Source organism: Manis javanica, chromosome 4 (genome assembly GCF_040802235.1).
Source record: "Manis javanica isolate MJ-LG chromosome 4, MJ_LKY, whole genome shotgun sequence".
NCBI classification, from domain to species: domain Eukaryota; kingdom Metazoa; phylum Chordata; class Mammalia; order Pholidota; family Manidae; genus Manis; species Manis javanica.
The window spans coordinates 16,175,911-16,202,721 of NC_133159.1; the positions used below are offsets into that span (position 1 = coordinate 16,175,911).

The following is a 26,811-nucleotide window of genomic DNA, read 5'->3' on the forward strand; positions in this document are numbered from 1 at the left end:
CCCACTTCCGCGGGCACCCAACCATGCGTCGCCTGCGTGCTGACGTCAGGCGCGTGCCCCTGTCCGGCAGTCGAGGAGACCCCGCGCACTGCTGCCAACGCCCCGGCGGAGAAGCTGAGGTGAGTGCGGGGCCTGAGGCTCCCTGCGGGAGCGGCTTCCCAGGCGTTCCGTCCCCGCCGCTCAGTCCGGGCCGTTCCCAGTCCGCGGGGACACCCCGCCTCTGGGATCCCGGGAAACCTGGGAGCGCGGGGCGTGTGTGTGTGGTTGCTTGGCTCGTGCGGAGCTCTCCGGGCCGGCGCGAGCCCGGGTTCTGTCGGGAACGGAGGGGAGGGGGTCGCGGTGGGGAAGGCGGGGGTACGTACCCTTCGAGAGGTGCACTGCTGGGGGCGCGGGGTTCCGGCCGCAGGGCGCGGGCGGGGCCGGCTGTCACTGGGCAGCGGCGGAAGGAAAGGGTCACACCCATCCCAGCGCCCGAGCTCCCTTCCCCCAGACCCGGCCCTGCAGGCCGAGACGGGTACGGGTTCCGTGGGCCCCGGGCGGCGGAGCCGCTCGCGGGGGTGTTGGCGGCCCGGGCTACCAGGCTGGGTCCGCCGTTGCGCCCCGGCTCCGACTTCCTGCTCCGCCGGGCGATGCCGCGGACATTTTGCGGCGGGCGGGGGGAGGGGAGCGGAATTGCGAGCGCGGCGGGGAAGTGGCGGCTAGGGAGGGGGCGGCTGGCGGACTGTCTCAGGCTTTGCCGGTAACCGGCTTCCCTCCGCAGCCTTTCAGCCGGACGCTTGGTGCGGGCGGGTGGGCCTGATTGCCGATTCTCCGGTCTCCTTTATTTCTGCCTTAGGTTGTTCCTAATACCAATTCCGTTTGCTTCTCCAACTCTCCCTACCTATTCGGCAGAAGCTTCCCTTTCAGGGAGTTTCCTTAATCACCTCCCGAAAAGGTCGTTTTGCCGCTTGCTTAATTCATTTTATTAGGGTGAAATTTTCTTTGTTCGTTTGTTTTTTCCACCCCTTTAAGTACAAGAGAAATGCAGTGTGGAAGATTACGTCATCGCAATATAAGGGTTGAGAGTTTTTAACTCCCCCAAGACTAGGACTCACCAGATTTAGGACAGCATTTTGCTGCCTTAGTTGGTCACCCAATGAATGGCATGCCCTGCTTACTTCCCAACGCATTGTATTCAGAGGTCTTTGGAAATCCTGGCCATTTCAAATGCATCTAAAAGATAGGAAGGTTTAAAATGCCAAGATTAGCTTGTGCTAAGGAATAAAGCGTAAGACAACACCTTCTGCAGCCACTTGGTTAGGCAGTAATGTTAAAGATTCCTTTGTACTCGAATGAAGTGAATTTATTTGTGGGAGCATTTCTTTGGTACCGAATGACTTTCCCAGACTTTAACTTCTCCCACATGACTTAGCTGGTGCAGAATACGTACCTGAGTTGTCTCACGTGCAATTTTTGTGGCAAGGTGTGGTGAATAAGAGTCGGTTTATTTTACACCTCATCTTTGCTTGCTACGCATTTTAGTCTTGTAATTAAAAACGAGTTTTGGATTTTTAACCACAGATTCCCCCCAAACCAACTTAATACCATTTTTAGACTTTTGGGATCACAGTTATTTGTTCCCCCGAATGTTAGGTACATCCTAACATTGGCTACAGGGTACAGTGACACAGGAAAATATTAGCATTGTAAAGCAAATGAGATCAAATTGTGTAATGCATCGTTATAAGGATAGTTCATGTAGGAACAGGTACTTTCCTTTTGTTTCTCTATAGAGAACATTGCTTATTAAACACTTAAAAGAAGTGATAGGTTTAAATCAGCTTTTATAGGTGTCAATGATTGGATAGGTGTGGAGCTTGAATTTTCAAAAAATGTCATGATGTGGTATCTTGTTTTATGAATATAAAAATGGAACACTTTCTGCTGCCTTATTTCATGAGTCTTCTATATTTGCATCTTTCCTTTTAATATAGAGAATAGTTTGAATTTACAGTTTTTAGAATGATGCAAGGATATAAGAGGTAATTAACTGAATAGTAAAAAGGAGTTCCAGTAATTTCTTCAAGACCTGAAACGTATCACATGCTCTTTAAATATTTACATAAACACTTGTACTTGGTTAAACTTAAGTTTTTGGGACTCTTAGGCAGGTTTAATAGCCTAGGGTAGTCAGGGGGCTTAAATTTAAGAGATTCTCAAAGGGCATCAAGACCAAATCTTGATGTTTTCTGTAACTTCCAGATTTGTTTTCCTTTATTAGGATAATTTTTCCATTTATAATTTTATGGTCTATTAGAAAAGCATTTCTAGTTATTTTTGAAATGGTTGCACTAATAAAATGCTTTGATCCAGGAAATTGTTAAAGTACAATTTACTGTGCCTGTCTTAGTGTAGTATTTATAGGCATTCTTGGAAGTAAAAGTCAAATTGTACTTTTCTTTGTAGATACATTTTTAGATGCATTTATTGTTTAAGGGTCTTTTTTGAGAGATGAGGAATACAATGAGGAGTACTTCAGGCTACAGGGCTTTTTCTGCAGGGGAAAGAGAGGTTAATATTTTCTTAATATGTCCCTTAAATAGATCTGTATACTATATTAAAGGGCTTCATTCTAGGCTTTTATGATACTGTCTTTTTCAGTGTTTTCTTTGATAACAGTTTTCCCCACTAGAATGTAAGCTATGTGAGGGTAGGGCTTTGACTTCCCATCGTTGGTTACCCCTGTATTCCTAACACTTAGGATAGTACCAGATCCATAGCTGTCTCAAGGTACGTTTGTCAAGTGAATTTGATGATGTCTGCTGGTTAACATTTTCCCTTTCTGCGTATTCTGTAGGCTTGCTTACTGAGTTTCCTGAGACTTCTTTTGGGCTTGGTCAGCTATATTCATATTTGGGCTCAATGAAGTGATGATTACAAATCCACTTTTGCTTGACCTTATCCATCTGTTTAGTCCAGTATATTCTGCAGCTGTACTATCTGGAAAGTTTACCATTGCTTAGAAAATCCTTGCTGACAGTCACTTCTTAATCTCCTAAAAATAAATCAGACTTTATTGTTTGTTTCCTTCCTTCATTTCTTTGTTTGAAATAGCAGCTTATTTTTACCACTTCTTCCCCTCTGTGTAATAGTATCAAATTCCTGGTCTGTTATGCTTTGTCCCTTACTAGTTTCTACTTTTAGCTACTCATCCTTTCAGTCCAAAATATTTTTGATAAAGCAATTTTCATTACTTGTCATTTCAGCGGTTTCTACTACTGCTGCTGTTCTACGTCCTGGTTGCCAAAACTCTTCTTCACTAGTTGCCCCTGGGACATTGGTTTCAAACTGCTTATTCCATGAAGTGAAACCAGGTGTTTTGCCACCAAAGTGGTATCCCATAAAAAAAATACGTTTTAGAAAAATACTTCTCAGATAGTTAGCTATTATGATGAAGTACAGAACAATTTCTAATATAACAAAAAAACCCTATATCTTGTTAGGTCATGCTCTTCACCAAGCATCAGTGATCTGTCACCTGAAGAGAATCCCTGTTGCTCACTCTGTTTTTAACACTGTATCATTTTCTCCAAAAATAAGCCATTTTGATTTGCCATTTTAATTCTGTTGTGTGTTTTTGAGAGAGATACTGTTAGTATAGTGATTAAAAGTGTAGACTCTGGAACCAGACTGCCTAGGTTCATATCCTGGCTCTGCCATTTATTAGCTACGTGCAATCTAACTAATGCCTTTGTGACTAAGATTTACCTTCTGTAAAATAGAACTAGCAGTAGTCCCTACCTCAGCGTGTTGTTATAAGAATCAAATAGTTAATCTTTGTGAAGTATTAAAACAATTCACTGACACATACTATGCTCTATAGGTGTTTGCTTTTGTTATTGTAATTGCTCTTAGGCCCCTGCGTTTGAGAAGCTCTTTGTGTTTTCCCAGCATCAGCATTTTGATAACCCAGATTAATCTCATGAAACCATAAAAATTATTAAATGAAATGGGGATTGTTGCCTGCTGTAAATTTTTATCCATTTTCTTATAGCTAGTGTCATATAATGAAGGGCATGAAGTCTCAAACATGCAGTGTGTGGACTGTGGACCAGCAGCATGAGCATTCACCTTGGAGTTGTTAGAAATCTCAGGCTCCATCCCAGTAATTGAATCAGAAACCGCATTTTAACAAGACCCCAAGATGATTCTTATGTGCATTAAAGTTTGAAGTACTCTCTTCAGGACTGCTAGAGTGATAATCTTAAAAAATTTCAAACGCAGTGTTGAGTGCTTTACTTTCCCCTATACTTAAGTATAACCTGGTTTCTTTTAGGCAGTCTACCAAAATTTATTGCAAGGATCATTATCTGAAAATTAATGTTACACTACACCTATTTAGTTTCTAAAGAAATCAAAGTTCTTGCCTATTGTGTAGAATTGCCTCATATCTGTGCTTATTATCAGGAGTTTAAAGTTATTAAAGTGCCATTGCCCACTTAGTAATAACCAAATAATCTTAAATTCTAGTTCAGCTTATCAATTACACGTTTGAACTCATGATATTTTATTGAAAACTAATTGTTATAAAGAGCATATGATCAAAATTCATAATAATTGTTGGTTATGAAAATAGGTAGAACACAAAGTTGGCATTTAGCTGGTCAGATGTAAAAAGTGTTTTCTGCTTTCTTTACTAAATTATATTTACAATTTCAAGGGAAATGTTTATAACTAAAATCTGGTCTTATTTAGCTGCCATCCTGAAAAAGTGAATGCTGTTTTTTTAAGGACTAGATTGAATTTTCCTCAAATAATTGTTCTTTAACATATTTTGTGTAGAAGTTCACCAGCACTATCTTTGTGCAGTGTATATTCTCTAGAGTAGTGTTTCCCAATCTTTTTCAAGTCAAGGCAGGCAGAAAAATTATTCGTTATGTCACACTGGAGTAAATGGAGGAGGCTGCTCTTAACTGGCTGGACGTGCTGCAGACCTCAGGAGAGCTGGGGAATCAATGTCTTAGGCACACTTGTGTCCATTCTCTGTGTCCCAAGTGGCAGTATGAAGCCATCTACTGTTGGATATTAAGCTACAGCCATCCTTTTCAGCAGAAAAGATTTTAATTGTTGGTTATTCCTTGTAAACAGAAGAGAAACAAGAGATTGAGAACAGACTAAATGAGGAACAGATGAAGCCAGAGGGAGAGAGGTGCAATAAAAGAATACTCTGAATTAATGTAAAGTGAAAAAGAATACACTTTGTAATAAGATTTCAGCTATACTCCATTTGTTTTGTTGGTAGGCAAATTTAAGAATATTTGTAATTTTGGTTTGCTTTTAAAGTTTTGAAAGCAGATAAAGAGGAGTGGGAAATAATCGAATAAACTTTCTTAACGGAATTATTTGTAGTTTCAGGGATTTTCATTTTAACACAACTTCACCGGAGTGACAAGTTTGTTTTACATGTTGAATACTATTTGAGAGGAACTCAATTTTAGAGTCTTCTGAAGTGGAATTAAACCATCTATATATCACTTATTGCTTTAAAGCCGTATTTTTACTGAGGAATTTACGATTAACAGTAAGATTTTTAACTAAAGTATTATATTTTTAAAAGTACATTTTCGTTTATCAGATAACTAGAAAAACATACCGTGTCTAAATATTAGCATGCTAGGGTTTAAATTATCTAAAATTCTCATTTGTTTCAGAAAGTGTACAAATGGTATAAACAGTTTAAAATATAAGCTATGGAAATGTTTCAGTTAGGTCATATATATTTGCTCTGCTCATCATAGGGCTAAAGGGAATATGGTCATTCTAAGAGTTTATAAACAAGTAGAAATGAGGATGGGGATAATTTTTTTAAAATAATGCTGTGCTAGGAACAACCTAAGACAGGCACAGTCGCAGGGGGGCCATCAGGTGAGAAATTGGGGATCAACAGAGGTGAGGCTCAGAACCTCATCCCCCCTGCTTTGAGAGAAATCTGCATCCGTGGATGTTTTGCTGCCCTTGTCTAGCTTGGATTAATACTTAGTCCATAGGCACACACCTGATCATCTACATTTGCCCTCTTACAGCACTAAACTATGTTTTCTACCTTCATCTTGCATCTACCTACCACTTCAGCATTTTATTAAAAATAAAAATAATAATAATAATAAAGGGAGAAATGTGGGATCAACATATAAATCAAGTATAAAAATCAAACGAATATTCATATTTGACCTGATTGTTTATAGTTCATAATGCGTGATCAAAACCGAAAGTTTCTATGATGAATGCCCTTGTACTGTTCACCATGTAAGAATTTATTCACTATGTAAGAATTGGTTCACTATGTAAGAACTTGTTCATTATGCTTCAGAAGATTGGAGACTGACGAGAATTAGGCTTGAGATGGATTAATGATTGTACATTGAGCATTGACCCCCCTATACTGAATTTTATTGTTGTTAACCATTTGATCAATAAATATGAGAGATGCCCTCTCAAAAAAAAAAAAAGTGCATGTGGGCATTTAGGGGGAAAGGATTAATTGAAATATACTTGGCATTATAACAGTGTATAAATTTAAGGTATACAAGATCTTGATTTGATACATTTGTATATTGTCACAAAGTCATTTCTTTTTAGTGGTTGGAATAATTAAGATCTAGTCTCTTAGCAAGTTTCATTACAATATAATATTGTCACATAGTTTTAATATTAGTAGATACTACTGTTCTACCCTAAAAGTTATTAACAACTCATGCTCTTAATTTGTTGTGTTGAATAAATACAATATAATGATAAAAAAAAATAATGCTGTGCTGTTTCTCTAGTGTGTTTAGGAACACCTGAAAGAGGATTCCATGGGGTTGGGTGCCAGATAAATTGGAAACCCTAGTTATTATATCCCCATATTGGAAATTCATAATATATATGTTTGTTAAATATTCAGAGAAGTTAGAGAATCTGTTTAATTCAGTGTTAAAACTTGTTGGAGCTTTTTTTTTTCTCCCATGGAATACACTGTCAAGTTTTGAGAAAATGGACTGGGAGACACTGGTGTCTGGTTTATTAATGTCTGTTAGCTTCAAAGGCTGTTAGTGGCCAAATAATGTTTGCTATGGATAGAAAAATGGTAAAACTACTCAGTTGAGGCAGGTGAGTGGTGGACAGACACTTGAACAGAGGCCATGGGTGATCTATCCTTGTACTAAACTGCACTTGAGCTGTTGTACAGAAATTGCTTATTTGCAGTTTCTCAGGGTGGAACTGAACATGTTATATATAAAACATCTTTGGGGTTATCTATAAGGAAATACCTCCCTCTCAGCTTAACAACTGGGGCAAGGTATTGGATGAGAAAAACAGACCAATATTAGGGATTAAGGAAGTGATTGTCTAGTGGTGGCTGCAAAGGAAACTTTAAAATAGAGTCACTGTCTCCAGTATCTCTTGAGTATTTTACTGTTTTCCAATATTCTGAAAAGCTTCCAGTAATTTAAAAGTCAATATTTTAAGTTCTGGAGGTCATATAATGGATAACTTTTATTTTGTAATGCAAATAGTTTCCATGAAGTTTTAAAAAAGTAATTGTTCCCATACATGAGAAGTATTTTAGGAGCTTGTGGTAGTAATCTATAGGTTCTTTGTATTTTGTAATTTGACATATTTTGTTTTTCTTCCTTGTCACAAACACCGCCCCCCGCCCCCCAAAAAACCCAAAACACCCACCTCAGAGCCCACCTTTCAGTTAATATTTTTTTCTGGTTTCACCTATTACATAGAAATGAAGATAGATTCTCCTAAAAACTTGTCCTTGGTTAAATCAGAACAAGGAATAGAAAAATCATTTCCCTTACCATCTGTGTTACCAGTTGTCTGAGAGATGGGAGAGTGGGGAAAGATATAACTTTGTATATCCAGGTTGGGGTTAGGTAAGAAAATGACTGTGTTTTTGGTCATTGAATAAATTTTCTTCAGGATCAAGATTAATTCATGTCCTGGATGTTACATGTGTTGAAGATCCAAGTTTGTGTCTTGCTCACGCCAAATTTTTTGCCTCTGCTACTTTCAGTTGGGTATCGTTTTCCACTTTTATAAAATATAAGTGTGTCTCATTCTCAGTCTCCCTCTTTTTTTAAAATATGAAGGTGAGATGATTTTTTACAGATATTTTAAAAATCTAATAAAAGAATGTATAGAAATGGCTTTTAAAATAGAGCTAGTCAGTGGCAAAGGTATGAAAACCTACATTTTAGAGATAGTTTTTGGCAGTTATGTGATTCCTTAGTTCATTATATACTACTATAGTGGATTTAAATCTAAGTGAATTGTTCCAAAATTAGAGGCATATTTTAGCTATAAAACTACTTAGTGTAAGATTGGTTGCATTAACTATTTCACTGAAACAGTTGTCAACGCAATTTGATACACATACTTCTTGGGGATGCTGTTTTTTCTAGGAGAGTGCCTTTTTTTTTTGCTAGTTTGAAAGTCGTGGAATTGTGCTTTCCTAGAACAGTAGAATTGCTCATGATGATGACAGGAATATTCCCTGAAAGTAATACTGGGTTGAGTGGCTTGGCTTTAAAATTAAACACTTAATGTTATCTACTTTAGCTAGTTCAGGTTGTGGACTTGACTTATAAATATGATTTGTCTCTTTCAGAAAGGCAGCAATTAAAAAAATTTTTATTTCTTCGATAGGGAATAGAAGAGGGTTTAGATACCTAGATTACCCATTAAAAGGCGTATTTTGAGTCCAAAGAACAAGTTTTTTAAATTTCTGCAATTTTAATCCACATTACATTGCTAATTTATGAATTCAACACCTTTAATGTGTGCACTCTGGCAGTCACTGTTCTAGGTGTTGGGGTTATAACAGTGAAAAAAATAGGCCCCAACAAATCTCTGCCCTCATGAAGTTTACACACTAGTGTGTGTGAGTTGGAGCTAAATGGAGAAAAAAATGAAGGGGAGGAAATCAGGGAGGGCTGGGTGTGGGATACATGGAGTGCTTCAGGGTTTGCTAGACCTTGGGTTGCAGTCTAAAATAAGGTAGTCAGAGGAGTTCTTACTTTAAAATGACATTTGAGCGAAGACCTCTATGGGATATGACTGAGAGAGACATCTAGGCAAGAGCATGTTAGGTAGAGGGAACACCTGTGGTCACTTTTAATGTGACAAGTACTGTCATGCTTAATTTTATATGAAATCTTTAAAAATGGACATTAAGCAAATACATTCCATAATACATCTGGAGTACCATTTTAGGAGCTTAGTTTTCCAAAATACAGTGTATGTATATAGTTCCTGTAGAAAAAATTGGTGGTCAAGGTTGAAGTTTGTGCTTTGATGTTACTGCTATTGATTTCAAATTGTGCTTGAAAGGGCAGATTTGTTGCCAACACATATTGGCTATTTTTCAGAGTCTTTGCAATTCTATCCTTGTTTGCATTTCTCTTGCCCTGTCTTAGTGGGTAGAACTGTACAATTACTTGGTGCTGTGCATCCAAGCTGAAACGTGCATCCATACCCACTCTACATCATTGACATGACTTCGGTGCATAAATGTTACAGCATCTCTTACTGTTCCTTGTCAAATTATGTCGATGTATATGGGATAATGCTTCTGTAGAAGTTCACCCCATTAACAAAAGATTTTACATCAAAATTGGTAGATCGCTTTGATTCAGAATCTTGGTAGTCTTGTCTTGTTCTTTTAAAATATGGCTTGTGGTTTATAAGACATCATATGAGAATCTGAATGTAGGTACTTCTGTCTCATCAGATATGCCAAAAAAAAAGTCTAAATAAATTGTCATTGTTAGTTTTGCAGTTGGCTTCTCACCTTGTTAACCTTTCAGTGAGAGATCCTTGGGTTCTTACCATTTTAAAGTGCGTGTTGCCTGGATTATATTGTGACTTTTTTTTTGCTGCCAATGTGTGCTTGTATGTAGAATTTCTCATACAGGCTGGTGCATGATTTTATTCTTGATAGACTTAGGACCAAAAGGCTGTGTACTGTTTCTGAAGAGGCTGTTCTTCTGCATCTTTTCTTACAAGAGTGCTTTAAGAACACAGCAGCCTGACCTTAAGGTTTCTTCTTCTAATTTATGCAGTTGTCTGTGATACAAACCTGTATTCTAATTTCTCAAACTAAGAACTTTCCTTGTAATTTACCACCTCCTTAAACAAATCCACCCCCAAACTGGTCAAGTATTTTTTCTCTCTGCTACCCTAGTGCACGTCCTTCATTTAAGTCTTGGATTATTAGTTTCTTAGCTGAGTCCCTTTACGCTTACCTGATTACCTTTGATAGTCCATGTTGGAATACAGTGCACGATTGTTTTGCCCCCGCCAAAAACAAACAAACAAAAATGTTCAGGGATAGGAAAGAAATGGCAGGCAGCCTCCTGCTTTCCATCCAGGTTACATTAAAACAACTCTGCCTAGCTTTCAGCATCTGTTATGACTTGGACTCATCTAGTTTTTGTGTGTGTTACTTCGATTTTGCAGGTTGACATTCCTTGTGCTTTTTCTTCTGATAGTCCATCAAACTACAGATTTATTCTCGCATTCTTCTAGAGTACATTCCTGTATTTATTGCTCTTTGGAAAATCTCTGGGTCTTGTAGTTCATAGTGTAATTTTGTAGCAGTCAGACTACTGCAGTTGTGTTAGCCTCTTCTGCTTATAGCCAGCCAGATATACCAGGTAAGGTATGTCAGTCTATCTAGCATGGTATTTGGCACAGAGTAAGCAGTCAGTAAATCACTGAAATGTTTTGAAGGCTGGATCTCTGTCTTACCCATTGTAGTACTATAACAGGCATTTGAATACCTTGCTGACTTTTATAGTTAATAGAGAGTTGTTTATTGGAATAACAGAAGCCTATTGTAACGTGCTCTAGGTCCTAACTTGAGTCCCAGTGCAGTGAAGGTTGGATATGATCTGGCTCTTGTTCTTTAATTCTCTCTCTCTCTCTCTCTCTCACACACACACACACACACACGTGTGTGTGTGTGTGCATGTGCACCAGCCTTTTTGCATTTGTTTTTTACACATTAGAACACAAATTTATTTTATTTTATTTTATTTTATTTTTTTATTTTGGTATCATTAATCTATAATTACATGAGGAACATTATGTTTACTAGGCTCCCCCCTTCACCAAGTCCCCCCCACATACCCCTTCACAGTCACTGTCCATCTGTATAGTAAGATGCTATAAAATCACTACAGAACACAAACTTTTAATAGTGGTAGTATATGTTTTTAATAACATTGTTATTCTGTTGGTAATTTTCACAACTATTTTTATTATGTATAGCATTTTATACTGTGGTGTATTGTTTCTTAATCATTTTTCACTTGCATTAACTTTTAATGTAAGAGCATTCCATTGTTTCTTGATAAAGTGTTTTCTTCACTTTGGATAAATTATCTTAAGTGAAATTATTTATTAAAAAGGGTACAAATGTTTTAATTGTAATAGATTGGTTAATTAAGTGATTTATATTGCAGTACTAAGAGAATGAAGTGGAATCATTGAGATAAATGAAAAGAATGTTTTTATGGCTCTTAAAATACAAGTGCAGGGCATTAAAAAAAAACTGCCAATGCTCGTGAAATAGATCAAGGATTTTGGTGAGTTTGGTTTAGTAGGATTGTTAACTATTAGATCAGGTTTGCTGATGGTGTTTTTATTAATTGTTGGATATGTTTTCATTTTAGTAGATAGTTTTATTTTTAAAATTAAAGGAAATACTACATGCGCATGGTGAAAACTCCAGCACAAAAGAGAATACAATGAAAAGTAAGTCTCCCCAGCCCAGACATCTGTTATCTCCTTCCCAGAAGCAGCCAGTGTTATCTAGCAGGTACGTGCCTTTGCAAATAGTCTCTGCACCTGTCTGTACATATATCTCAGCTCACAAATACATATAAAACTCACATGTATAAGTCATCACATTATGCACATTGTTCTGCACCTTGCTTTTTAAAAACATACCTTAGATCTTCCATACTGGCACTGAATTAGTTTGCCATGGCTGCCATACACTGGGTGATTTAAACAACAGAAATTTACTTCCTGACAGCTCTGGAGGTTAGAGGTTGAAGATAAAGGTGTTGGCAGGGTTAGTTTCTTCTGAGGGCCTCTGTCCTTGGTTTATAGATGGCTGACTTCACTGGGTCTTCCCTCTTTGTTTTTGTCATCTCCTTATAGGACACCAGTCCTAGTTGATTAGGTTTCTCTTGTTACCTTAATTACTTCTTTAAAGGCCCTGTCTCCAAATACAGTCAGTCATACTCTGTGGTTAGGGGTTAGGACTTCAACGTAACAATTTTGTTGGGGGGGGGGACACAGTGCAGTCCCTAACAGGCACTACAGCTCATTTTTTGAAAATAATAGTTGTGTACTATTTCTTTGTATTAGACCTTGTTTTACCATTCTCCTGTTAGTGCCTATGTAGGCAGTTTCTTGTCTTTTGCTTCTACAAGCAAGGCTGCAGTAAATATCCTTATACCTCTAATATTTTATGCCTACTTCTTTGAATACTTCGAGAAAGTATTAGAAATGAATTGCCAGATCAAAAAATGTACATGTTGAATTTTGGCAGGTATATCCTAGATATGGAAGCCTTATTTCTTACTGTTTCCGCTATTGTTTTGAAAGCAAAAATTTGACTTGTGTATTATGTCTTAATCTAAAACCATACTTTGTTTTTAAAAGTACATAATTGACTTTCACTTGGTACTTTGGTGGAGTTTAAACGGAACCCCCTAGTCAAGATTGCGTAGATAATCAGATTCTAAATTACTTATCTGAGTTCCTTCACAGTGATAAAAGAGCTCATATTTGAGCATTAAGTGCTATACAGAAGAGCAACTTGATTCTTAGAACCTATGATGTTAATACCATTTTTGTTTTACAAATGGAGAAACAAAGTCTTAAAGAGATTAAGTAACATCTGTAGTCACACAAGAATGGGGATATGAACTTTAGGGCTGTTTGACTTGAAAACTTCTGTGCTTGGCTCCTACTGTATGTGGTCTTCTGTGGGTATATTGGAGCCTTGATAAATATTTGTTGTATGATTAAGAAATGTTGTTTTGTCTCTTCTTAAATTGCAAATAATGGTGTCAGTAACACTAATGTTATGAAGGAACAGTGTGTGTGTGTGTATGTGTATGTGTATGTATGCACGTTCATGTGCGGGGTGGGAGAGAAGGGCATGTTGTGTATTTGTTTATTGTTTGTATACTTACTTTAGTATTGTTGCCCCAAGTGGAACATGAACATTGTTCCAGGTAGAGGGGGATATAGCTGTTTACAGGACAATTCTTGGAACATACTAGGTGCTTAATAAAGGTTTGTTGAATGAATAAATCTACAAGTCTCAACTATTTTGAGGGAAAATCTTTCTATAATTTACATTCTCTTATCAAATACTTAGTACTCTTAAACATTACTGCATACTCTTAAATTTTTCCAAATTGTTTTAAATGTTAAGTCTAAAAATTATATAGCTTATTTAAATATTTATTAATTGGATTTTAAATGTTATTATTTGTCACATGATGACTTGGCTAGCATCCCTTAGTTTTTTTGCCAATTTGAGGAAGAAAAAAAACCGACATTATAGTAAAAATAGAAAATGCTCTTTTACCACATAGAATTATCGTATTTCATTTTATGAGCATTGCTGTCATTTTTGTCATCTTATGGACCTATAACCACTTAATTTGGGATTTGTTTCTCTACTCGTTCAGGTAGGTTTTGATCTTAGAACGCGTGTCAGTTTCTTTCACAAGTGGCAGAAAATGGAAGAACTTGAATAATTGCTTTAATAAGTGCTTAGTATTTGTAACCCAACACTTTACATGCATTAATTAATATAATTGGCAGCTGGAGATAATAGGAGTTTTGCTACCATTTTGTGGGAGAGAGATGAATGAAGAATTTGAGATGGTTATGTGTTTGTCCAAAGATACTTGTTTTCTGCAACATCTGGAAAGTACATTTAGGGGAGAGAAAAACTCCAGAATCTTTTCCAGCAGTCAAGCTATAGTTGTGCTGTTATCACTTACATTCTGCTGTAGTCTACTTACCTGATTTCTTTGACTATGTTTTGGTTAAGTGTCTGCCAGTTGCACACCAAAAATCAGGAGAGTAACAGCAGGGGTCTTGGACATTTGCCATGGAGACCTTGTCCTAATTTTAAATTTCTATAATGACTTAATTCTTGAAGTGAATAATGGAATTTTGGGGGGAGATAAATTTACTCACAGCTACTCGAAAGATAGGAAAGAATAAAATAAGTTTTGTTTTTTGAAAATTTAAAAATGTTATTAGCCTCATAGTTTAAAGCAAAACAAATGAACAATACATAATTTCTCTCCTATTTGTATGCTCACGGTGAGGAACAATCTTGCTTACCACCTTTCTTGATGGTAGGATCCTGGCCTTCACTAACTTCTTCCTATGAGAACAGACACCTAGAAGATGGAACAAAAAATAACCAATCACTTTCTAGAGAAGATGTGCTGGCTGGCTTAGGAGTGAGGAGGAGAAGTAGGAAAAAAATCTTAAAAATGATTTCAGGAGGATTTTTTCTAAAGAAAAATTTTGGGAAATGAATAAAATATTTAAGACCAGCTGTTCTTACCTAGCCTCTAGTGATTATTCTTGACAAGCTGCTAGGTTTACATTAAAGAAATTCGGAACAAAATGTTGACCTCTCAAAGTTTAGTCAATCAAGTAAACAGAATCTGGGATTTCATTTTACTCTCCTTACAAACTAGTATATCATCCTGGTATTATTTTATGGGTTCTGGCAGAAGATAGGAGACTCCTGGGTCAGAGACAAAACTTAAGGCACAGCTAGCAGCAGGAGTTCATCACGTGTTGTGTTTGTGCCCACATATGTGTGCGTGCTCACCTTCATTTGTTTGTTCTTGCCCCTTGCCCTTAGGACTTACTTACGGGAGGTACAGTGGGTTTGTGTCACAGCGAGGAACAGTGGGCTTGGGGAACCCACTATTTAATAGTAAGCAGGAAGCCAGCCCCCAGAGAGAGACGCTACTATATCTTTAAGGTTGTTTGCTACACAACCTTATGGCATGGCCTAGGTAGAGTGGTCAGGGCCATGCATTCTTAACATACCCAGCAAGGTGTGTAGAAACACAAGAGACTCATGGGGGAAACAAAGGGTTGTCTACTTTTTACTAATTGAAAGATATTTTACAGGATTCCAGTTTTAATTTGTTTTTCAAGTTGGAATGGATACATTTATTATTGAAAACTGAGGCAAACCGCTCATTATATTAAGCTGCTTTTGGTTTTTTAATTAAGGTAAATAGCTGAGCAGCAGCGGTATTGTTTTGACTTTTTGAATGAGTGCCAATGTTTTCTAAGATTATTTCCTGTTTACTGAGGACTCTGAAAACAAATTATAAAGTTAAAAAAGAATTGTCCTTACATGGCTTGTTCTGTATTTGCCTAAAGTGTAGAGTTGGAAAAGGATGTCAAAATACATGGACAGTAACTATCTGGCTTTGGGGCAAGTACTTTGAGTTTAGGCTAGGTAATTTGCAAAATGATGGGGTAACTTCATTTGGAGGGATAGTCCAATTCTTTTTTTTTTATTTTTCCTTTGCTAAACAGACTTTTTTTTTGCCCCAGGATAGATGTATTTTTTATTTTGGTATCATAATATAAAATCACATGAGCAACATCATGGTTACTAGATTCCCCCCATTATCAGGTCCCCATCACATACCCCCATTACAGTCACTGTCCATCAGCATAGTAAGATGCTATAGAATCACTACTTGTCTACTCTGTGCTATACTGCCTTCCCTGTGCCCCATCCCCCCTCCGTTATGTGTGCTAATAGTAATGCCTCTTATTCCCCTTCTCCCTCCCTTCCCATCCACCCTCCCCAGTCCCTTTCCCTTTGGTAACTGCTAGTCCATTCTTGGGTTCTGTGAGTCTGCTGCTGTTTTGTTCCTTCAGTTTTTGCTTTGTTCTTATGCTCCACAGATGAGTGAAATCACTTGGTACTTGTCTTTCTCTGCCTGGCTTATTTCACTGAGCATAATACCCTCTTGCTCCATCCATGTCGTTGCACATGGTAGGATTTGTTTTCTTCTTATGGTTGAATAATATTCCATTGTGTATATGTACCATATCTTCTTTATCCATCATCTGCCTATGGACACCTATGTTGTTTCCATTTCTTGGCTATTGTAAATAGTGCTGCAGTAAACACAGGGGTGCATATGTCTTTTTGAAACTGGGATCCTACATTCTTAGGGTAAATTCCTAGGAGTGGAATTCCTGGGTCAAATGGTATTTCTATTTTTAGTTTTTTGAGGCACCTCCGTACTGCTTTCCACAATGGTTGAACTAGTTTACATTCCCACCAGCAGTGTAGGAGGGTTCCCCTTTTTCTGCATCCTTGCCAGCACTTGTTGTTCCTAGTCTTTTCTATGTTGGCCATCCTAATTGGTGTGAGGTGATATCTCACTGTGGTTTTAATTTGCATTTCCCTGATAATTAGCGATGTAGAGCATCTTTTCATGTGCCTGTTGGCCATCTGAATTTCTTCTTTGGAGATGTGTCTGTTCCTATCCTCTGCCCATTTTTTAATCTGGTTATTTGCTTTTTGGGTGTTGAGGCATGTCAGTTCTTTATATTTTTTAGATGTTAACCCCTTGTCAGATATGTCACTTACAAATATAGTCTCCCATACTGTAGGATGCCTTTTTGTTCTGCTGATGGTGTCCTTTGCTGTACAGAAGCTTTTTAGCATGATATAGTCCCACTTGTTAATTTTTGATTTAGTTTCCCTTGCCCGAGGAGATGTGTTTGGAGAAAGTTGCTCATGTCTATATTCAAGAGATTTTTGCCTATGAGGGTAGCCCAATTCTAAAAAATAGTTCTTATTCTTAATTTGGTTCTTTTAAGTAATATTGGGTGAACTGATACAATTAAGTTCTCTTAAATTTTGTTTGAAGCCAAACATTTCAACATTTGAAAACATTCCTTTTATAATATGTTGTTTTTGGGGAGAAAGGTGACTATGGTGGAAGTGTAGTAGGATTTTTGGGTAGGACTTTGAACAATACCATCTTTAGTTGAACATGTGAGGTCGTCCTTACTCTTTTGGTTTTCCTGTATGTTCTAACTCAGAACCAAACAAGGTGATATGTTAGAACACCTGCGTACATGTGGATGTGTTGGACACATCTCTGTAGTTGAGTACTTTGGGTTCCTAAAAAGCCACATGGATAGGTGTTTAAAAATTTTACTTTAGACTTGCTGTTATAACTTAGAGCGAAAGGAATGATCTAAAGTGACTGGATCTAATAGGAGAGAAAAGTGGCACTGATTTTATTGTATCTAATCCTGCGAGCAGACCAGTTCCATTGGATAGGTATGGAAGGCTTGTGAAATTCAGGGTCGTCATTCTCTTGATCTCTATAGTGCCTTTGTCCTGTATCCTAAGTATGAAAATGGGTTACTGCAGGGGAAATGTTTTTCAAGTGAAAACAGCATTACTCTTAGTGTATTTTGTGTTAGCCTGAATACAGTTATCTTTTTTCTTCTTTTTTTTAGTTCAGCTTTTTATCAAACATGGTACAGAAGAGGTTTAGTCAAAAAGACCAAAGCCCATGTCATCATCAGACTCCTCAGACTCTTTTTTCTTTGCTTCCACTCTCTTCTCAGCTGGGGCAGCAGTGGTGGAGGGGACAAGATCTCCTGCTGCTGGGGCAGGTCCACCAGCCCCTACTTTGGAAGTGAGGCTTCTGATGTTGACATTGGCTGGGGCCTTTGCAAATAAGCCTGGCCAGAAAGGTTCAGCATTTACACTGGCTCTTTAGTAAAGATATTGATCTTATCCTCTGTGACCCTTACCTCATCCATCACCTCATTCTTGTGCAGGATGAGGGCCCAGTAGATGCAGGTGAGCTCAGAGACTGAGGCCATTTTGTGGGTGAGTGCTTGTAGGTGCCGCCGGCCTGGTGCTAGTCACCTGATGAAGTGAGAGCCTAACCCTAACTTGGCCTTAGTTTCTTGGAAGGACTGAACACTTCAGCCACAACTGAGGAAAGGGGCTGGTGTCTTTTTTTCTGACATCACTTTGGTCAATTCATTTCTGACTCTTAACTCCCAGAGTTAGTGCAGACCCCACAACTTAAGGGCTCAGTCCCACAAGACTACCTCTACTTCAGGCACCAGCTACAGATGGGGTGCCCAAGCTATCCACCTTTCTGTTTGCCCAACCACAAATTTGGGGGTTCCCATGACCCCCGTCAGGTTTGATAATTCGTTAGAGTGACTCACAGAACTCAAGAAAACACTTGTATTTACTGGTTTATTAAAAAGGATATAACTCAGGAACAGTCCAATGGAAGAGATGCATAGGACAAAGTTTGGGGAGGGGTGGGACACAGAGTTTCCTTGTCCTGCCTAGGCGTGGCACCCTCCAGCGTATCTCTGTGTTCACTAACTTGGAAGCTCTCCAAGTCTTGTTCAAGAAGAGTTTTTCCCAGAGCTCAGTCTCTATTCTATGTATTGCCCCATACTAGAAAGGCATGCTTTAGTTACATATTGCCAGTCTGCGGGTGTCATGGCTGTCTCTGTTAATCTCTCAACTTGTGCTATGGTATAGTTAGCACTGACTCCATAAGCCCGAACGGATTCTGCTAACTCCTTAACTTGTTTATGGCTCAGGGGCTGGTGAGAGCGTACGCTATTATCCTCAAATACCCTCCTCCTGACCCAGGTAGGTAGGTGGGACTGAAAGTTCCAACCCTCTAATCATGAGGTCTTTCTGAAGAGCAGTTCTAGTGCAGACAAGCTCTAATCAGTTTCTAGAGGGGCTTGGTGCCTCCCCTCAGGCTACCTTCCTCTTCCTCTCTATCAAGATCTTTCCCTAGTTTGTCTCAGCTCGGGATTGAGAGGGACCCTGAACAAATGAACCAGGGGGCCACACGGTCTATCTCCTTCACAAAAGATCTTAAGACTCTGCTGGAGACCTTCAAGTTTCACTCTTTGAGAGCTGTCTGCAGCGCCGTGACTAATGACGGTGCATTCCCCATGGTGCCTCCTTATTTACAGAGAACTATCAACTATTATCCTAAAAAGCAGGGGCTTCTCGGAACTTACTCCTCCGGGCTTTCTTCTGACTTGCAGTTCTGAATCTTCTCCAGATGTCTGAAGGGTCTTCCCTGTGCCGGTGATGTTCTGGTTCCCGGGTTTCGGCACCACTTGTCGCGCGCCCCGTCCTCGCCGGCAAGAACAGCACGCAACAACAGCAGGATTCTTCTGCAGAAAGCTTTATTCTTCAGCTCTTTGTGAAACAAATGAGTTGGGCAGGACCCAGAGGGGAAGGAGAGGCTTGCTTATATAGTTCTCATGCTCTGACCTGGTTGGTGCGGCTCCATATGCCTTATTAGCATAACCATTTGGTAGGTCTCATTGGTCCTTATGCTAAGGCGCAATTAGCATGTAGTTTAGTGGTGTGGGATGATTTGTCATTAGGAAGTTCGGGGCCTTCCGGCTGCCCTGCATGGGGCGCTATTTTCTGAGCACGGCTGCTAACACTAGGGTCCCACCCTAAATCACCATTTGCATAAACTGGTGTGTTGGAAGAGGTTCATTATGAATGAAGAAGACATGCCATGCCTGTCATTTAGGAAATGCCAAGAATTTTAGGAGCTCTATGCCAGGAACTCAGGGACAAAGACCATATGTTTTACCACAGTGAATTACCAAAAAATTTGACTTTTATTCACATTTTTACTACTAAAATTTGACATCATTTTGTAAGGGATATGATAATCTGAGAGTATACATTTTTGTCAAACACTTTTATTAGCAATACTTAATCTCAAATCTTTACATATGCTGTTTATGCCTTGTGCCTAGAATGAATCATGGGAAGATAAGGCATCTGTAGCTGGAAGCCTCCTCTTCCTTCATACAAATCCTTTCTCCAGGGACTGGATTGCCTGGTAGAGTTTAGTTGGCAGCCAGCCAATAATAATGACTCTGAAGTGAGGATTCCATAGTCTCTTCAAATTTGGAGATCAAGGATCCTAGAAAACTAAAGGGGCTTTACTTCTGAGATTCCCAAAGGGTGAATGGACTCTCAAAGCATGGATAAATGAGGAGATAGGGGTGTTCTTATGGCTGTCTGTAGAGTGATAGGTAATGGGAAGGGTGTAGAAGATAAACCGTATTTTACAATTTTCCTTAAGATTGGCTGAATCATTTTTTATTCTTTAAGTTGTCAACCCAAATTCTAAGTTCTGGTATAAATGGATTTCATCATTCAAGAGGGATAGTGTTTAGTTACTGGTGCAAAATAGCCAGTATGGATAGCAAAATGGTAGGTAATTGGTACTATATAGCCTCTTTGCTGCCATAGTGATTTGACATTGTTTAAAAAGGAAGTTAACATAGGACATACAAATGTATCTGGCCTGCTTTCCTTCATGTTGTTAAAACTGGCATTGTATATATTGCAAAACCAAAGTCTTCCCTGGTTGCCCGCTTCCTCCCCATCTGTGGGCCACCTGGTGATAATTTTAATGCATGAAATTATTAATAATACAAGTCAAATGCTTTGAAGCATAGTCATAATCAAAGTCATAGTCATAATCAAAGTGGAACTTGACTCTGAAATGATGACCTTTGTAATGGTGGCTCTAAATTTTACTACATTTGTAGTAATAACAATGAGTACTATAATTATTTTGGAAATAAGATACATCATTTGCTCCTTTCCAAGTGGGTTGGAATTGTTGCTGTTTAAAATGTACATTGACCTAAAAGTACCTTCAATCATTCAAGTGTAGTAGCTAATATTTACTAAGCGTTTACTGTATGTCAGGCACTGTTTTAAATTCTTTACATGTGTTATTCAGTCAGCTTACCCCTGTGAAAAAGGTATTACAATGTTCATTTTTAGATAAAGGAAAATAGCCACAGAGAAGTTAAATAACTTACCTAAGGCTGCACAGAGTGATAGAGACAGTGTGACTTCTGAACCAGTGCTCTTAATGGGAGACCCACAACCAGTTTCCAATAATTTGCTGAGCCGACAGGTCAGGAAACCTAAGAAATGGGAGGTTTGTGGGTATATAGAAAGGGGAAGAACAAATTCTTATCTTACTAATTGTCTCTTCTTGCTTCCCTTCTCCCCAGTAAAATTCACTGGTTGTCTACAGGGTGAAGAAACCGGAAATTAACTTTACCCCTGTTTCTTCTCCTTTTGCCTTCCTCTTCCCAGTGCTGATAACCGTCATTGGTCTATAGTTGCCAGTCCATTTGCAGTGATTGTGTTTGTTTTTATTGTCATTTCTCAGGAGAGGTAGTATAGTATAGTGTTTTAGAAGGTCTTGACAGACTGCTTGGGTTTAAACTCCAGTTGTATCATTTATAGGCTAAGTAATCTTGGCCTAGTTACTTAATTCCACTGAACCTCACTTTTATTTTTGTATCATTAATCTACAATTACATGAGCAACATTATGGTTACTAGACTCCCCCCATCATCACATCCCCATCACATACCCCATTACAGTCACTGTCCATCAGTGTAGTAAGATGGTATAAAATCACTACTTGTCTTCCCTGTGTTGTACAGCCTTCCCTGTGCCCCCCCACTACATTATGTCTGCTAATCGTAATGTCCCTTTTCCCACCTTGTCCCTCCCTTCCCACCCAGCCTCCCCAGTCCCTTACCCTTTAGTAACTGTTAGTCCATTCTTGGTGAACCTCACTTTTCTTACCTGTAAAATGGGGATAATAAAGTACATACCTCATAGGGTTGTTGGGAGTATGAAATGTATGAGTATGTGTAATAAATTTAGAACCCTATTTAGCACATAGTAAGTGCTGTGCAAGTGTTTGCTTATGTCACTTATTTGAGAAACACTTAGATTGAACCAGTTATTGAAGCACCTCTGAAGTATCTTGGTTCATGATCTCTCAGTGTCTATCCAACATGAGTTTTTCATTATTAATATCCAAAATGCCTGGTTGGTATAGGGTTGATAGAGCTAATTCATATTGATAATTTGGATTCTACTTCAAAAAACTCACTTCTAGACCTAAAATGCCAGTAATGTTTGTCTTAGCTTATATTCTTGTATTACCGGTATGCCTTATCTTGCTATATAGAACAGTGGTTCTCAAACTTCATTGTGCATTAGAGTTACACTGCGAGTGTTCTGATTTCTCAGGTTTGGAGAGCCTGGGAATCTGAGTTATTAATAAAAACCCATTGCACGTAATTCTGCTCTAGTGGTCTGAGGTGGACGTTTTGGAATTGCTGATTTAGAGGCTGAATTAAAGCATACAGGAAAAGGGTATTAAAAGATAAAACTCAGATTTTCATTAGTTTGCATGTAGGCAATGATATGTGAACTAAGAAAGCATTTAATTTGGTGTAAAGAAAGAGATAGGGTGGGTCTATTCTCATACCTAAATTCTTTTATTAGCACCTGTTAGATAACTTGGTTTTAGGGATTACTCTGTAGATACAGAAACAATACAGGAAATAAAGAATACAGGAGTCTTCAAGTGAAGAAGAAATATTTAGGTGGATTTCTTGTTTTTTTTTTTATCATTAGCTAAATAGCAGCAAATGTATTCAGTTCATCTTAACCTGTGTTTTTTGGTGTGCCTGCTATATGCAAAGTTAGAAAAGTCTTGATTAGACAATAGTCCACCAAAGAGAAGAAAGTATGGTGTAAGTTTTGACCCACTGGATGAGAACAGGTGTGGTGGGATTGATTTAACAGGCACGCTTGGTAGAGGAATTCATGTATATTGAGTATGTACCACGACCTCTGAGGTCCTTTTATGTTAGTCTTTATAACACTGTGCAAGGTATTGATATAATTATTTGTTTTGTAAATGAGAAAATGGGGCTAAAAAGAGATGAAGAAACTTGCCCAGGTTGTAGTAAATGCCGAGCAGAGATGAAAACCTAGAGTTTTCCTGACTTCAAAGTTAGGGGGATTATTATTACTTATGTATTAAGTTTATGTATTTTGAATATTCTTTCACTTTACTGGGCAGGACACAGAAGAAGGGCCTGGTTGGCCTGGGGGCTGTTCTCTGACTCAGAAGAGACACAGACTTAAAAAAGTTTGTTAAAGTAGTAATGTTTATTTAATGATCTAGCCAGACTGTAGGCAGAGCACATTTTTCTTACACAGATTCTGTTTACCCATTATCATACATTGGAAAATCTTAAAGATCTTGCTCAGAAAATTTGGCATTCAGTTGTAATGAATTTATGCTTAAGAATGCAGAGATAACTTTTTAAAAATTGCACATTCAAGGAACAACCTAAGACAGGCACAGTCGCAGGGGGGCCATCAGGTGAGAATTTGGGGATCAACAGAGGTGAGGCTCAGAACCTCACCCCCCCTGCTTTGAGAGAAATCTTCTGCATCCGTGGATGTCTTGCTGCCCTTGTCTAGCCTGGATTAATACTTAGTCCATAGGCACACACCTGATCATCTGATCATCTACATTTGCCTTCTTACAGCACTAAACTATGTTTTCTACCTTTATCTTGCATCTACCTACCACTTCAGCATTTTATTAAAAATAAAAATAATAATAATAATAGGAGAAATGTGGGATCAACATATAAATCAAGTACAAAAATCAAATGAATATTCATATTTGACCTGATGGTTTATAGGTCATATTGCATGATCAAAACCGAAAGTTTCTGTGATGAATGCCCTTGTACTGTTCACCATGTAAGAATTTATTCACTCTGTAAGAATTCGTTCACCATGTAAGAACTTGTTCGTTATGCTTCAGAAGATTGGAGACTGACGAGAATTAGGCTTGAGATGGATTAATGATTGTACATTGAGCATTGACCCCCCTATACTGAATTTTATTGTTGTTAACAACCATTTGATCAATAAATATGAGAGATGCCCTCTCAAAAAAAAAAAAAAAAAAAAATTGCACATTCAAAGGATAAAACCGATGAGCCAGTTTGGAACATTGCCTTTGTTTCTAAGTTACATTGTAGATTTCTCCTAATATAAATTTTGTTGTAAGTTTCCTGGTGGCCAGAAAAATCTCATTTGTAACATTTTCTTATACTTAGTGCTATCAGAAAGAGAGTTACCACATTTAAGTCTTCCACTTCATAAAGAACCAGTATTCTAAGGCTACGATTTGTTCATGGTCCCCTGAAGACAGTTCATTTTGATGGAATTTCCAAATATATCTATCATATAAAAGAGGAATTCAGCTTGAATCAGACTTAGCTTATTCTCCTTTAATATAGTTATTAATTGTAGCTTTTCTTTGAATGTTTTAGACCAGCTCTAACCTTCTCTATCACAGTGTGATAGTTTCTTATTTAGCCATGTGGCAGTCATGTTCATGGCTGTAATCACTAACTTTTTGTTCTCAGTTTCTTCTTCCTATGCCTTAGGGAATTTTAATGAGAATGTCAGGAAACTAGAGGTGTTCTTCACTAGAAACTTCGATTTTATAAATGGCCTGTTGATTTTGTATTTGCTTGTTAATATGGGTTATAAGTTTTAAAAGTGAATATCAGATAGGGGATAAATGAAGTAGCTTCATATCTAGGGATGACAATTTGATTTCAACCACAATTTAAATTTCAAAACATCATTTATCTTAGGTGTTTTTGAGACACAGTCTCCAAGGGTCAAGCATACTGTAAAGTTACTTGATAAATCCAAATATTAGTGAAATTTTACTGATTCTAAGACATTTTCTCCCATATTTAACTTCTAAATTTAGCATGTATTTTAAAATCATTGTCTTCTAGGGTCTGTGAAATATAATAATTAGGATTTCATTTCTGCTGCTAAAACAGAGAAATCTAAAATACTAGGGGCTTAATGAGAGAGAAGTTTCTTTTTTGTGTAGAAGTCCTGGAAAGCAATCCAGGGCTGGCCCCTCCTATTGTTTTACTCATCCTTAGCATGTAATTTTTGTCTGGTGGTTCAGTATGACTGCATTGGCTTCCATCATCACATCTACATTCTAGCCTAAAGGCTGGAACTGGAGATTATGTCCCTTGCTTTTAAGGCTAGTCCTGAAAGTTGCATCCACCACGTCTGCTCCCATTTGCCAGAACTTAGTCACAGTGGTCACATTTAGCTATGAAGGCATTTAGGAAATGTCTTTACTTATGCTTAGGAGAAAGCTCTATTACTAGAGAGGAAGAATTGGCAGACCACTAGCAGTCTCTGCCCCAGTGATCAAACATTACGTCCTATTCAATGTTTATGATTAAACTCTACATTTAAAAAAATCAGCTGGTAGTAATGGTCAGAAGAAATAGAAGGTACAGAAATTGAACTTGAAATAAATGTGTAGGTACCTGGAAAATATTCTGTAGAATGGTCAGAACTCTCTGAATTGAAAAATTCTGTAGATGATCTTGTTTTGTTGTTTTTTTAGTAGAGCGTTGCCTATTTTTCAGAGTTGGACTCGGAACCATGAGAAGACAACTATTCCTATTTTCTCTTCTTGCCTTGATTATTAAGTAAAAGACTTCTTCTGGCATAGTTCTCTATAATAGTTTAGTACTCAATATACTCACGACGGTTTTGATGAGGAACAAGAAATATTTCCTGTAGGTTATTCACTCCAAATATATATACAGAGATGTTAACAGGTATTTATAAGTCATTGTGGTGACGCATTGTACAGGGTGCTGTGGAGCACATAGGCATGGCATCCGACCCATAGTTACATGTTTCTGTGACATTTTATGTTTAGGAAGGTGGCAGCTCTAGCCAACAAATGTAGTCCCCTCAAGATTATAATTGAAATGGGACTTTATCTTAAAACGTGGGTAGAATACACAGGGGGTTGGTTGGGTTTCTTTTTTATTCTTGCAGAAAAATTAAAAATTTTTCATTGTCTCTAAAATACCATTTATCTCAATGTTTGTAGATGTCAGTGTGGGGGAATGCGCATAGTGATTGTAAGGAATCTTCAGTTAAAGATAAGTTCTGATTTTAGAGATGTTTAAATGTGAAAATGAGAATCTCAGAGTTGATGAAACGTACATAATCTTTGGTGCCTTTGTCATCTGTAACTTCTTAGAATGGAGAATTGCGGTGAGAGAAGCTGAAGTAATTCTGTTTATAAGTTAGTGTGTGTAACTCTGGGGAGAGGAAATTCTGGGGCAAAATACCTCTAAAACCGAATCAAAGGGAGAAATAAAGTTTAAAATCCGTTTATTGCTTACAAACTGCAGTCCGGGCCCCTCTCTCGCCTGCTCTGGCAGAAGCAAGTGAAGCCTCCCCCCAACCTCTCAGGTTCAGATAAGCTCTCGGTTGCTCAGGTAATTACCCATTGATATGGAGATGAACTACTCTCCACCCCTTAGGAAAGCCTATTGATAATGGAGATAAACTAAAGCCTGGTGAGAGATTCTAGAAATGAAATTTTACCCACAGTATGCTTTACAGTGATTTGACTTTCATTGTAAAAATGTAGGTTTGTACCTCTTCATGTCATGAATATTGGATTACTAACTAGGCAACCTGGTGCTTTAAACAGCTGCTGAGACCAGGGATCACCCTGATCTTTGTCCACGTCCTCATGTTGCTCATCTATTATGGTGAGGGGGGTATTCTGGGGGTGGCAGGGTAGTCGTGCTCTAATGCTTGTGGGTTATAGCCTGAGTGACTCTAGCTCTAAGGTTGGACAGAGAAACCATTCTTTAAAGCAGTGGCCTTTGTATCATAGTCTTGTGCACATACGTGTATGTACACATACAACTGAAGGAAAGGTT

The 26,811-nt window shown here is 38.2% G+C and overlaps 1 protein-coding gene and 1 pseudogene across 2 annotated transcripts in view; one reads left to right on the plus strand and one right to left on the minus strand.

Moving 5' to 3' along the window:
- The window catches only part of CDC42 (cell division cycle 42), a 42,357-nt gene continuing 15,546 nt past the window's right edge, over positions 1-26,811 (plus strand). The window contains exon 1 of one of the 2 annotated variants that reach the window (XM_017651167.3): positions 1-119. The gene's annotated coding sequence lies outside the window, so the exon portion shown is untranslated. The remainder of the gene's footprint in view (positions 120-26,811) is intronic. The other variant, XM_017651166.3, reaches the window with a different exon arrangement.
- LOC108391521 (large ribosomal subunit protein P1 pseudogene) lies at positions 17,523-17,970 on the minus strand (annotated as a pseudogene).